This window comes from Haemaphysalis longicornis, unplaced genomic scaffold, assembly GCF_048455015.1.
Source record: "Haemaphysalis longicornis isolate Haplotype H1 unplaced genomic scaffold, Haemaphysalis longicornis Haplotype H1 scaffold_53, whole genome shotgun sequence".
Classification (NCBI taxonomy): Eukaryota; Metazoa; Arthropoda; class Arachnida; order Ixodida; family Ixodidae; genus Haemaphysalis; species Haemaphysalis longicornis.
In genome coordinates this window covers 394,444-409,231 of record NW_027526389.1, presented here as the reverse complement: position 1 = coordinate 409,231, position 14,788 = coordinate 394,444, and the positions used below count along the sequence as shown (strand labels likewise).

The 14,788-nt window shown below is 49.0% G+C and overlaps 1 long non-coding RNA gene across 1 annotated transcript in view; it reads left to right on the top strand.

Annotated features, from left to right (window-relative positions):
• The window catches only part of LOC144140874 (uncharacterized), a 169,736-nt gene extending 155,341 nt beyond the window's left edge, over positions 1-14,395 (top strand). The window contains exon 5 of the long non-coding RNA XR_013316377.1: positions 14,056-14,395. This is a non-coding gene — a long non-coding RNA (uncharacterized LOC144140874). The remainder of the gene's footprint in view (positions 1-14,055) is intronic.
• Positions 14,396-14,788: the final 393 nt, after the last annotated feature.

The following is a 14,788-nucleotide window of genomic DNA, read 5'->3' as shown; positions in this document are numbered from 1 at the left end:
TACGAGGGTTCTGGCTTCAGCAGTCTGAAATGCCTTTGGCTATCCCCGACTTCCGACCACGTCTTACGTGCGGCCGCTGGGAAAAGACGTTCTACGTCTTCCCGCGGTGGTCGAGGGGCGGCGCTAGTTGACCGGGCTCTGAGCAGTCGCAAATACAAAACCCCGCTGTATAGTCGAGAGGGGAGTCGCCGCGGAACTAGCTCAATGGTAGAGCACCGCACGCGTTATGCGGAGGTTGTGGGTTCGATTCCCGCTTCCGGAAAAACGGCGCATTTTTTCTCGACTTGAATTTTCAATGATTTATTCCTGCATAAAAAAAAAGGCAATCATACCTCATTCGGCACTATAAAAACACTGTGAAAGCGCCAAACAGCACTGGCAATAAGGACTGCAACTTAGATATGTGTCCTTACGGAATCCCTCGTCCCGTACGTCTCTGTTCTACAAAATGCATTACGAGGGTTCTGGCTTCAGCAGTCTGAAATGCCTTTGGCTATCCCCGACTTCCGACCACGTCTTACGTGCGGCCGCTTGGAAAAGACGTTCTACGTCTTCCCGCGGTGGTTGAGGGGCGGCGCTAGTTGACCGGGCTCTGAGCAGTCGCAAATACAAAACCCCGCTGTATAGTCGAGAGGGGAGTCGCCGCGGAACTAGCTCAATGGTAGAGCACCGCACGCGTTATGCGGAGGTTGTGGGTTCGATTCCCGCTTCCGGAAAAAACGGCGCATTTTTTCTCGACTTGAATTTTCAATTATTTATTCCTGCATAAAAAAAGGCAATCATACCTCATTCGGCACTATAAAAACACTGTGAAAGCGCCAAACAGCACTGGCAATAAGGACTGCAACTTAGATATGTGTCCTTACGGAATCCCTCGTACCGTACGTCTCTGTTCTACAAAATGCATTACGAGGGTTCTGGCTTCAGCAGTCTGAAATGCCTTTGGCTATCCCCGACTTCCGACCACGTCTTACGTGCGGCCGCTGGGAAAAGACGTTCTACGTCTTCCCGCGGTGGTCGAGGGGCGGCGCTAGTTGACCGGGCTCTGAGCAGTCGCAAATACAAAACCCCGCTGTATAGTCGAGAGGGGAGTCACCGCGGAACTAGCTCAATGGTAGAGCACCGCACGCGTTATGCGGAGGTTGTGGGTTCGATTCCTGCTTCCGGAAAAAAACGGCGCAATTTTTCTCGACTTGAATTTTCAATTATTTATTCCTGCATAAAAAAAAAGGCAATCATACCCTCATTGGGCACTATAAAAACACTGTGAAAACGCCAAACAGCACTGGCAATAAGGACTGCAACTTAGATATGTGACCTTACGGAATCCCTCGTCCCGTACGTCTCTGCTCTACAATATATATATATATATATATATATATATATATATATATATATATATATAAATTCAAAGGAGATAGCCGAATCCTGGGTAGCCGTTTAGAGAGGGGTTTATTCACGGTCGAGACGTGCACACGCAATAGCCGGGAGCACGGTTCCGCGAGACGAGACGCCGGGCGTTTTTCTGCTTCTTCGTCTTCTTACACCGATGCACCGCATACCCGCATAGGCGGATAGCACTGCGTTAGTTCTACTTGCTCTGGGGCGTCCACTCATACTCTTCAAAACAATCACCCCCCCGCGTCAAAGAGGAGCCATCCTAGCGTCTCACGGGGGCGATATGATGAGTGGTTCACCGTAAGCTTTGAGGCGCTGAATGGTGACGAGGTCACGGCCGCGACAGCGCTGGTCCGCAGAAGGGGTGACCGGCTCGACAACGTAATTTACTGGAAACGTGCGTTCAACAACTCGGTAGGGGTCGTGGTATCTTGAAAGCAGTTTAGTGGATAGCCCAGGTGACTTATTCGGGACCCACGGCCAGACGAGAGAGCCGGGCGAAAAGCTACAGGCAGGTCTGGACTCATCATGGCGAGTCTACTGGCGAGCTTGTTCTTCAGTCGCGAAGGATCGCGCTAGCTGACGGCACTCTTCGGCGTGTTTCACAACGTCAGAAATCGGCCTGGTTTCGGAAGCATCGCCGTGGTATGGAAGAATCGTGTCGATGGGGCGGGAGGGCTCACGCCCATACAAAAGAAAAAAGGGGGAAAAGCCGGTTGTGGACTGTGTGGCGGTATTATAAGCGTATGTGACGAATGGAAGCAGGACGTCCCAGTCAGAGTGATCCAACGCCACATACATAGCCAGCATGTCGCCCAGTGTATAGTTGAAGCGCCTGGTTAGGCCGTTGCACTGCGGATGGTAGGCCTTAGTGGTAGGGTGGACGGTACGGCACGCTGTCAAAAGCACCTCGATGACTTCCGATAGGAAAACCTTACCGCGGTCACTGAGGAGTTCGCGGGGCGCTCAATGACGCAGAATAAAATGGCGAAGAAGGAAGGACGAAACGTCGCGGGCTGTAGCAGCGGGTAACGCTGCAGTCTCGGCGTACCGGGTAAGATGGTCAACAGGTACGATGGCCCAGCGGTTGTCAGCCACGGTGCATGGGAGAGGGCCATACCCATCAATTCCGATGCCGTCGAATGGGCTCATTGGACAAGGTAACGGTTGCATGATGCCGGACGAACGCTAAGGCGGGGATTTACGGCGCTGACAGTTTGTGCAAGAGCGAACGTACTGGTGCACAAGCTGTAGATGCCACGCCAGTAGTAGCGGAGCCGAAGACGTAGTTAGGTCTTCAGGACACTGGCGTGGGCGCAATGAGACTCACTGTGAAAGGAATCACATATTTCTGAGCGCAAGTGGCGGGGGATGACCAGAAGCCACTTGCGCCCGTCGGAGAGATAGTTGCGTCGATACAACACGTTGTTATGAATGGCAAAGTGAGATGCTTGGCGCCTAAGTGCCCGAGACGCTGCAGTTGGGGTGGAACTAGTCAGATGGTCGTAAAGGGCAGCGATAAGGGTCTTGGCGTTGCTCGGTTGGCATGGAGTCAGCGTCAAGGGGAGCTACATAGCTGCTTGCGCTGGAAATGCTGTCAGCATCAGATGTCAATGAAGAACGCGAAAGGGCATCAGCGTCATTGTGGTTGCGTCCTGAGCGATATATAACGCGAATATTGTAGTCCTGCAGACTGAGAGCCCACCGCGCAAGACGACCTGCTGGATCTTTCAGGGAGGACAACCAGCAAAGCTGATGGTGATTGGTTACAACGTCGAATGGGGGGCCATATAGGTAAGGTCTGAACTTCGTAATGGCCCAAACGATGGCTATAGATTCTTTCTCAGTGACTAAATAGTTTGTCTCTGCTTTTTTGAGGGTGCGACTGGCGTAGGCGACTACGTATTCATCATATCCGCGCTTCCTCTGGGCTAGGACTGCTCTCAACCCGATGCCGCGGGCGTCAGTGTGGATTTCCGTCAGGGCCTTGGGGTGGAAATGCCTCAAGATGTGCGGAGATGTCAACAGACGGCATAGTGTGGCAAGCGCGTCTTCGCAAGCCGGTGACCACGCTGAGAGGCCATTGTCGCCACCGAGGAGCTGATTTAATGGCGCGCTGATAGATGCAAAGTTGCGGATGAAGCGGCGGAAATAAGAGCACAGGCCGATGAAGCTACGAAGAGCCTTCTGCGTGGTAGGTTTCGGGAATTCCGCCACCGCATGGAGCTTAGCTGGATCGAAAAGGATTCCATCCTTGCTAACGATGTGGCCGAAAATCATAAGCTGCCGAGCACCAAAGTGACAATTTTTTAAATTCAGTTGGAGTCCTGCTGCCGACATGCACGTCAGTATTTGGTCTAGGCGTATGAGATGCGTCGAGAAATCCCGAGAAAATACCACGACGTCGTCAAGGTAGCACAAGCACGTCTTACACCTCAGACCACGAAGAATGTTGTCCGTCATTCTTTCGAATGTTGCGGGCGCGTTACATAGACCGAACGGCGTGACGTTAAATTCGTACAAGCCATCGGGAGTAACGAACACAGTTTTAGGTCGATTTGCGTCTGCCATGGGGACTTGCCAATAACCTGAGCGTAAGTCGAGGGAGGAGAAAAATTCAGTTCACTGCAAGCAGTCGAGGGCATAACCTATTCGTGGAAGAGGATAGACATCCTTACGAGTAATCTTGTTTAGACGTCGGTAGTCAACTCAGAAGCGGATAGAGCCGTCTTTCTTCTTGACAAGGACAACAGGGGAGGCCCATGAACTGTTTGATGGGCGGATAACACCGCGCTGCAGCATGTAGTCTACCTGATTGTCAATAATGTGACGTTCAGTGGTGGACACGCGGTAGGGTCGCTGCCGTACAGGTGCGTGGGATTCGGTGTCGATGTGATGCGTTACAGTACGTTAGACCGAGTAATGTCTTTGCAGAATCGAAGGACGACTGAAATCGATGTAGTAACTGCAGAAGTTGGTCTCGTTCTTGTGGAGTCAGATTTGCGTCGATAGCATGACGGAAAACTTCCGAGGGAGGCGGCGACGTTGAACATGGAGAAGAGAGCGCGTCGATCTCAACATGTGGCAAATCGTCGGACACATGTACGACGACGGAAGAGCTTGTCGGCTCGATGGTGCCGAGACATTCACCGCGGACCAGTGAACAGGGGCAGGAGTCGGGATTTGAGACCACAATTCTGGTGCGGCCGTCCGTAACAGTCAACATGGCGAAGGGCAACGGAATAGACCGTCGATAAACGAACGGGGACGACGGCTTAAAGAGAATGTTTCCCTCAGAGACGGCGCTGCAGGATAAACTCACGAGGACGGCAGCGGATGGTGTAATGGTGGTATCCTCGGACAACGAGAAGTTTTTGAAAAGGGAAACTGGTAGCAGGAAAGTCCAGGAAGGGGGAGAATTCAACTTCAGCATGGCTGCAATTGATAACAGCTCTGTTCCGTGAGAGGAAATCTCAACCCAAGATGACTTGATGTGAGCACGATGAGAGAACAATGAACTCGATGACGTACTGAATGTCCCGAATGACGACTCGTGCGGTGCATGCGCCTAAGGGATAAATGTGTTCTGCGGTAGCGGTGCGTAATGATAATCCCGAATGTGGCGTCGTCACTTTCTTTAAACGGCGGCAAAATTTTGCGTCTACAACCGAAACGGCGGCTCCAGTGTCGATGAGTGCGACCCTAGCGACACATTCGACAGCGACATCAATTACATTAGATGGGGAAAAGTTAGGTCTTCGGCTGTTCGATGACACGCAGTTCTTGCCTCCGGAACTGTGGCATCTAGTTTTCCGCGTCGCTGGAGGCAGGACGGCGGCGCATAGGAGACAGAGAGCATCGTCGTGGGGACATGGAACGACGATTGTTGAAGTCGCGGTGCTCAGACAGGTCAGACTCGTGCAGGGGACGAGTGGGCGGCAGATTGAAAGGCGGCAAGGAACGGAAACTATTTGGGGGGATTCCTCGCGGGGGTGATATGTTGCGACGGCAGTACCGAGCCACCTGTCCCGGAATGCAACACGAAAAACAGATGGGACGGTTGTCAGCCGTGCGCCAGAGATTACAAGCGTGATATCCTGAACGCGGTGATGGCCTCACAGTGGTGATGGGAGGGGCTGCCATGGGAAAGCTGATCCTGGGCCTCGCTGCGACCTCAGCATATGGTGTCAACGCGGCGTCGTGGAAACTCCGGGGCGCAGCGACGTCGGCAAATGGTCTAGCGGTGTTATCGGCGTAGGTCAAAGAAGCGGCCACAGGAGGATGCGGGCGTACAAGGGAGTGCTTCGGCAACCTGCTCTTGGATGACGTTTCGAACAGTAGTGGTAAGTGGGGAGCGCGGCGGTTCCGTGTACGGCAGAAGAAACAGCTGGCGAGCAACGTCTTCTCGCACCAATTCCTGGATGTGCTGGAGCATGGCACGATTCTCGTGGGCATCAGTGGCTAGGCTTGCCAAGGGCTGATGCATGACTTTGCGCCTCGTGAGTGCCCGCCCTTTGCTCAGCTCCTCATAAGAGTGGCAACTACTGATGATGTCGCCAACCGTTTGCGGGTTTTTAGCCAGCAAAATCTGAAAAGCGTCGCTGTCAATGCCCTTCAGAATCTTGACTATGTCGCGTTCAGTCATACTGCTGTTTGTCCGTTTGCAGAGGTCGACAACATCTTCAATACTTGTGAAAGTTTCACCCGCGCGCTGTGCACGTTCGCGCAAGCGCTGTTCTGCGTAAAGCTTTCGCACTGCTTGACGGCCAAAAGTAAACAAAATAGCAGCCTTGAAATCAGCCCATATCTTAAAGCGATGCGCGTTGTTCCCGTACCAAAGTTCAGCGACGGCGTGCAGGGACAAGCTCACTTTGCTTAGTTTCATAGCTTCGTTCAATTCATTATGTGTATTCACTTGCTCGAATGATGACAGCCAATCTTCCGCGTAATTTTCATCAGCGCCGTTGAAGCCCGGTGGATCTCGCTCACGTATGCCACCGGAGCACATCACAGCCGGCGGCGAAGGCGTAGCGCTCTGGCTGCATTCGGTGTTCATGACAGCGGGGAGTTTGCGGCTCCGGAGTTCCAGGACTGGATCAAAAACCCGATCCTCCACCACTTGTAAAGGAGATAGCCGACTCCTGTGTAGCCACTTATAGAGGGGTTTATTCACGGTCGAGACGTGCGCACGCAAGAGCAGAGAGCAGGGTTCCGCGAGACTAGACGCCGAGCGTTCTTCTGCTTCTTCGTCTTCTTAGAACAATGCACCGCATACCCGCATAGGCGGATAGCACTGCATTATTTCTACTTGCTCTGGGGCGTCCGCTCATACTCTTCGTTACAATATATATATATATATATATATATATATATATATATATATATATATATATATATATATATATATATATATATATATATATATATATATATATATATATATATATATATATATATATATATATATATATATATATATATATATATATATATTGGAGTGGGGTTTATTGACAGGAGGTTGTAGCGAGGTCTTACTGCCGGGAAGTCCAAACGGGTCAGAGCGAGCTCTCGGCGGGTCTCAGAAGCAGTCTCGCGCACAGCACTCTCGGTGGGGCTGCCAGTCCCAGATCCAGGCACATACCCGCTTATTGCGGATTGTCCCGATACTACGCACATCCCCATTTAAGGAAGTGCCCTTGCTGCTCGTAGTATCGTTATTACAATATGTATATATATATATATATATATATATATATATATATATATATATATATATATATATATATATATATATATATATATATATATATATATATATATATATATATATATATATATCGCACCAGACCTGTATTCTGGAGGTCGTGGGTTCGGATTCCACCCTGCGGGCATTTTTTCACCATTTTCTCTCCGACTCAAAAAATTCTTCATCTGTTTCTATGACCTACCAACTTCCCCCCTTTGCCTTCTGGGGTTTTCTTGACTGCCAACCCTAATTCTGTATTTATTCACCGAGCCCCTCAGTTCCCATTTCTGATTCGCTATATATATTGAGAGACGGCGTTTCGCAAGAAGGCCTTTATTCGGTCGCCGAGCCCAGACGTTCGATCGCAGTCGAAGCGAGAGGATGATGATGATCCTTTACAGATGATAATGGCGATGGGTGCACTGACATGACTAAACGGGAAACACACCCATTGGTGTCCACAATGCAAGCGATGATGGTTATGCTGTGTTTGGGCGTAATCTCCGGCAAGAACGTCCCTATGCTCACAATATATATATATATATATATATATATATATATATATATATATATATATATATATAGATATATATATATATATATATATATATATATGTATATATATATATATACAAAAGTAGAAGTACGCTCTTCGGAGACTTTATTGCCAACATTTCGACCTGAGACAGGTCTTCCTCAGGATATATATATATATATATATATATATATATATATATATATATACGGAGTAGTAGAACTTTGAAGATGGTAGAGAACACAAGAGAAGAAAAACTTCGAACAAGGTAAAAGCACGATTGTGGCCTACGTTTCAGCAAAGAGAACTTGCTTTCCTCTTGCTTCCTCAGGGCCCTGAGGAAAGCAAGTTCTCTTTGCTGAAACGTAGGCCACAATCGTGCTTTTACCTTGTTCGAAGTTTTTGTTCTCTTATATATATATATATATATATATATATATATATATATATATATAAGAAAGAAATGCCGGCAGTCTACAACTCCAAAGACGGCATAGGAGAATGGTTAGACTATGTTTTACCGATATGACGTTAAAATATTTTTACTATTACATGATAATGAAAGAAAGAAAAAGAACTCACGCCTTTCGATTAGATCTCGAAGGCCTTACCAATTTGGCTAACTGGGCGACTGTGTTCTCCTTTACTTTCTGGGGTATTTATATTCTATTACAGCTGTATCTGACGCTTGAGGGTGATAGCCAGCGCCACTCAGAATACACGGGGAGAAGGGGACCTTCTTTTCCACCCCAGGGGCGTGACGCGAACGTCTACAGCCTGTCATAAGCGGGTAACTTGGCTGGAAACCCTCTTATGCTACCTTGGCATCAAGGCGGCCAGAACGGAGGCCCTCGCTAAGCTATATATATATATATATATATATATATACATAAGACAGAAATAAGATGGCAATCAAGAAAACCTCGGAAAGCAAAGGGGAGGATGTGGTAGGTGATTGAAACAGATGAAGAATTTGGAAAGAAAGAAGGAAAGTAGAGAAAAAATGCCCGCCAGGTGGGATCCGAAAAAACGACCTCGGATCCCACCTGGCGGGCATTTTTTCTCCACTGTCTTTCTTTCTTTCCAAATTCTTTATGTGTTTCAATGACCTACCACATCCTCCCCTCTGCTTTCCGAGGTTGTCGTGACTTCCAACTCTTATTTCTGTCTTATTTTCAACGAGCCCCTCATTTCGCATTCTGATATATATATATATATATATATATATATATATATATATATATATATATATATATATATATATATATATATATATATATATATATATATATATATTACCGTGAGCCATATGCGGGTTTATTTATTTTTTTTTGTTTTTAATGCCCGGCCGCGCCCGGATCTGCTATCTGTGTGCCATGCGAAGCACCAGTTCCATTGTTTATTTTTAAGCCGCACGAGCTATCTCATTCAGATAAGCAGAGTGTTTCGCCCTAACGCCGCTGGCCCAGAATAATCTTCTGTAATCTACAATGTTCTGGATGTCAATCGACGGTTCCAGAAACTCTCGCGCCAAAAGATAAACGTCTGCACAGAAGACGCCGCGGCATTCGATTCTGCGATGCTCGCCGACGCAAGTCACTTTGTTGACCGCTGCTTCGCCGCCTCTGTATTCTTTTGAGTTGTTAGGGGAGCACAAGTTCGCTCCAACAAACTTGTTTCTCCTTTAAGACAACTGCGTCGTCCTTGGCTTCGTAACATCTGGTGGAGGTGCAGGGTACGCACCCTTTATGACGACCTCTGCAAGCCGCCAGCCCAGTCCAACTAGAGCCAGCCTCCGACTGCAAGGATTGCCACCCGAGCTCGGTCTTCTGCCAGAAGCGCCCAAGAGAAGGAAAGCTGCAACCAACACCATGGTGCAAGAACGAGCGTCGCCAATCGTCCTGCAGCAGCCCCGGAAACCACCATCCTTCCGCGGATCCCCCGGAGAAGATCCTGAGGACTGGTTGGAGAAAGTGGAGCGCGTCCGCATTTTTAACAGGTGGGATGACGAAGAAACCTTCCGCCATTTTTTCTATCTAGACGATACGGCCCGAACGTGGTTTGAGAACCATGAAAGCTCCCTAACCAACTGGACTCTCTTTAAGGGCGAATTCCTCAAAACATTCGCTACCGTCGTGCGAAAAGAACGAGCCGCCCTCTTGTTGGAAACGCGCACGCAACACCTCGACGAAGGCGTTGTGACCTTCGTTGAGGAGATGAAGCAACTATTTCGCCGCGCGGACCCCGATATGACGGAAGAAAAGAAGCTACGCTTCTTAATGCGCGGTGTAAAGGAGGAACTGTTTGCTGGACTTGTCGGAAACCCGCCCAAAACTGTCGCCGAATTCGTGACCTAAGCTACTACAATTGAGAAGGCCCTCGAAATGCGTGCGTACGAGCGGAACTTTGTTGGCGCGACTAATGCGAACTACATCGACAACATGCGGATTCCTGCTGGAAGCCTACGTGAGACCATCCGCGCAGTAGTGAGAGGAGCTGCGGAAATTTCTCCCCACGCCGCCACAGCCCCAAGTCGCTACCCTTACCGACGTGATTAGAGAAGAAGTGCAACAAGCGTTGGGAACTTCTACGCCATCCGAAGTACCCCGAGAGTCAGAAGCTATGACATACTCCGCGGCTGGTCGTCGGCCCCGCCCTGCTCCAACACGCCGTCAAGAGGCCCCGCCATACCGCCGCCCACTGTCACCCGCTCGACCCCCGGTAGCCCGAAACCAGACGCCGAGAAAAACGGACGTATGGCGAACTCCCGATAATCGTCTTCTGTGCTACCACTGCGGCGAGGCCTACCATATCTACCGTCGCTGCCCATACGAGAGACTTGGAGAAGAGAGAATTCCTACAGTGTCGCTTGAAGCTTCTACAACCACCTTCACAGCGTGGATTGGAGCCAATTTTTTTTACGATACAGCAAGTGGATTCCGTTAGTAAATAGCATATGGGAAACCAAGTTCGAAAGGAAGGGGGGGGGGATAGATGTGGCGCCAGAGACTTTCAGAGGGGGTGTGACACCAAAACGCCCCTGCCCTGCCCCCACCCTTGCGTAAGGAGGCTTAGGTGACGGAGTAATTTTCCCTATGGTCTTGTGGCTTTCCATTGTTGTGCAATGTAGATGACGTTTCCACTGACTTGTAATAACTTGGAATGTGATATCACCATGTTAAAACTACATAATACGCCTCACTCAAATTCTGCAGTTCACTTCACCTTCCCTTAAATTAGTGTACTGTGGTTGTTGAACATTTAATTTCAAGGAAAACAACGGCACACAGTGCCACGTGTTGAGAGTATAACCAATTATCCTTGCAGAGAAACATCTTGCTCGGCAGGTTTAAACGGGAACTTTAGCGGATTTGGAATCTGAATAATGGGGTTTGACACACCGATGCTACTACGTGGGCTGTCAGCTGTGCCGTAGCGGAAACCTCCGGATTATATTCACCACCTTGAGAAGTTTATGTGTGCCGAAATTTTTACACACGGAGAGTTTGGCGTTTCGCCTACTGTGAAAAGCAGCCGTGGCCGCGATTGAACCTGTGTCATTGTGTCAGCAGGAAAACACGTTAGCCACTGAGCTACAGCGGCGTATTACTAAAGCGGTTTTAAAATAAACTAAGAATACGTTGTTACACTTGATACCTTAGTTAAATATTCCGAATCTACGCTATTTTTAGAATACAAAACTCTTGCGGACTATTGTGAACCAGGACACTATTGCAGATTTTCGTTCCAAAAACAAAAGAATCAGCTGATTTTTCAGAATAGAAATGTTTGGCACAGTTTGAGTGTTTTTAAGCTTGTAAAAATTGAGATACGGCGCTGTATCGTTTTCGCACACTCCGTGTACAGGGAATTCACACGAGATTCGGTATATACAGGGGATATACAAATTGACTGGGGAACACAACGCACTATATTTTCCAAGCGCTTGCTATTTTCCTAGTGAACGTTGTGGGCTCATATAATAGCGCAGCTAAGTACGTAGATCGCCGAGCATGTAGATGTCGCGTGTCGTTAGCCAAAATTTAACAACACCAGAAAACGTTAAGTGCTTTGGCACGCGGAATCTAGTGTGACGCTCCCCGGAGGGGAGATGGCGTCACTCTACCAACTAGGTGGGTCCACGCAGAGGTGAGGGGAAAAGAGACAACGCAGGCTCAAAGGTACAATTTAATTAACATTAGTTAGCACTGGTTCCGGTGCGCTCACCCGTTGAAAGGCTGGGACCCTGTAGGGCGGCTGGCGCTGGGTCGTGGAGCCGAGAAGTCGTTCAGGTGCGGCGCTGCAGTGTGCACGTGCTCGAGCAGGGCCGTTCGGGGGGGTGCCGGGATTCTCGTGCCGGTCGGCGTAGGCGGTCCGTGCTCTTGGCAGATCGTGGACGCGGACCCGAGATGTGACCGCTGGCTGGCTGGTCCCGAGTTGAAGGGGGGGAGCGCGCGATCGGATCACTCCTACGGGCGGCTTCCTCGTTCGGCCCGGCCAGATGAAGTCCAGTCGGGAAAAGAGCCCCCGAGCCTCGTTCGCTCGCCTTCTTATACCCTCCTTGGGTTGCGCACAGGGGGGGGTAAGGACGAGCTCGTTAACGAACCGGCCGGTCATCGCTCTGCGCGTGGGCGCGTCACCCCGCAAGCCCTCGGGGATTAACATTCTTCTGCAGATTAACATTCTTCCGCGCGTGCTTCCGCACATTCCGCGCGTGCTTGGCCTTTCTTCGTGCCACGCGAAGTGTCTGCCGCCCGCTTCTACATGGGAACGCGTTTCTGCGTGCGTATGGGTTGTACGCGGCAGTCAGTGGCGATGTCCGACCGTCACACTAGGCATGCTAACCGCGCCTGCACGCACAGCACGCGAAGCGGTACTACCCGACGCAGGTAGCGGAGCTTAAACTTGTCTCTCACCTGTAGGACGACCTTGGTGGCGAAAAGGAAGTTGCTTATGGAATAAAGAGCACGCTAATAGGGCTAGAAGTCATGCTAGACGTTGTCAATCTCGCCGCTCAAAAAACGGGCATCAAATAACAGTCACAATGCTCACCTGCGGCGGTTGCATAGCCGCTGCCCACCATAACGTACAAACACTATTACACATTCGAGAACGGGGCTGATGCTGTGCTTAAATCATGAGCTCTTGTATTAGAGGCGGAGACCTTATATCTCCATAAAGTCCTCACATCCGAAAAACCGAAGTCGGCCGCGAGTCTTTGGAATGATGAGGAGGAGGGCGGCCCGCACAGCTACTGCTTATCTCTCTCACTGCCTGCCCCCTCACGTATGTTTTTTTTTGTCGCCTCCGAAAAAGAGTTCTCTTGCTCCTCAGCCACTCAATCAAAACAAGCGTGTCTCCACGTCTCCACTTGTAAGCCCAGCTTAGTCGCTGAGACGATGGGCTATCCCTGCGCCTCTCGTCGGGCCCAGGTTCGATCCCTAGCGGGGCCAGTAGTCTTTATTTAGCCTGTTTGGGAGATTCTTGGGGCGCACCCCACGAGCTAACCGTTATTAGGTAGACGTTGAAAGCGTTGCTTTAAAAACAATTTCCAAAGCTCGCCGTCCCCTTACGACCGTGTTGTGTGTTTTTCCGGCTGGCTTCCCTAGTCTACAGAAAAGCTGTGATCGTCTGTCATCTCGCTGAAACCTTGTGGGATTGTTTCTGATTGTGAACAAAATCAGCTGTACCTGACGAGCGCTCAACGCACTTCATCAAATCCGAATAGAAAGTAGTCGACCGCTGCAAGTTGAAAATCGCAGCGAGGGCACTGCTCGTGTCATCGGGCAGAGGTCGGTGCTTTGTTTTTGAGAAAGAAGGGGTCTGCATGTATTGAAACACGAAGTAACTATATTTTTAAAGTCACTGTCGGAAAATGTATACGGAAATTACCGCAGCTTTTTTTGGGACGCACTAAAACTGCCGTTTCAAGCCGGACGTTCAGCCTGTAGTGGCGCCTAAGAATGAAACGTATTTGTTCGAATACAGCAGATTTATGTTTAAATAACTTGTAATACCTGCTTCGCACTCAGTGCAAGAATGATAACGTTTTCTTCTGATTTAAGCATTGATAACATGTACAGCACCTGTATTCAGGTTTGTCTGTGGGCTTATATACACCACGTTCAAGCACACGCCATTGGTGTAGACTGTTTCGCACATTTGGCGGGCCAGAGAAGTGAACACATGCCAAACAGAAACTCCAAATAATGGACAGCCAAATCTGGCCGAGCATTATCACGGTGTGTTTCGAATTTCAATAACACGTAGAAAATACCACCATAATTTTTTTCCTCTGGGCTGTTTTTTCTGTGCATTCCTCATGCCTGAAATTGTACTAATTCACTCAGAAAGATGTTATACGTTTTTTTTTCAGCGATGTATTACCCAAATGAAGGATGTGAACTGCGTGTGAAAGCGAAAGTTGGCGTCAAAGCTGTTAACAATAAGAAATGCGACAATGCATATGAACACATCTGCCCCGGCTCTGGCAAGGAGGAGCGTACATTATACGATGACGAGAAGTGGACCTGCGTCAAATAATGATTGTAACAAAAGAAAAACGAAGATGAATCAGATGGGGTGTCCCCCTAAAAATAAATTTGTTTCATTCATAAGAACAGTAAAGCTGAATTCATCTGCACTCAAGGAAACTGGTTACCTTCATTACATTTGTGGGTGTCCCAGCAGAATGTCAGCAATAAAGAATATGCGCAACAAGCCAAATACCAGATTGCTTATGTCAAGAAGTTCGTAATGGAGAAAACTAATGCACACTGCCACGGACTATGACACCGCTTCGCAAATATTACATTCCCAAATGGCACTGACTACAGTGACGGGGCCCCGTCACTTTAAAATCTGCACCACAGTGACGGGGCCCCATAAAGTTTCGTCCAGAGGAAACACAACTCGCGTTGAGAGCAGTCTCTCTTGATTTTTACCCAACCGGCCAAACCGCTACCACTCACTGACTCGCCAGAATCACTGATAATTATTAATCATTATAATTAATTACAAATGGTCGGACTAACTCTAGCTCTATCCGAATGGATCTCCAAGCCGCCACCCGACGCCCGCTTCACAACATTTCAGCGAGAGCAGTCGGT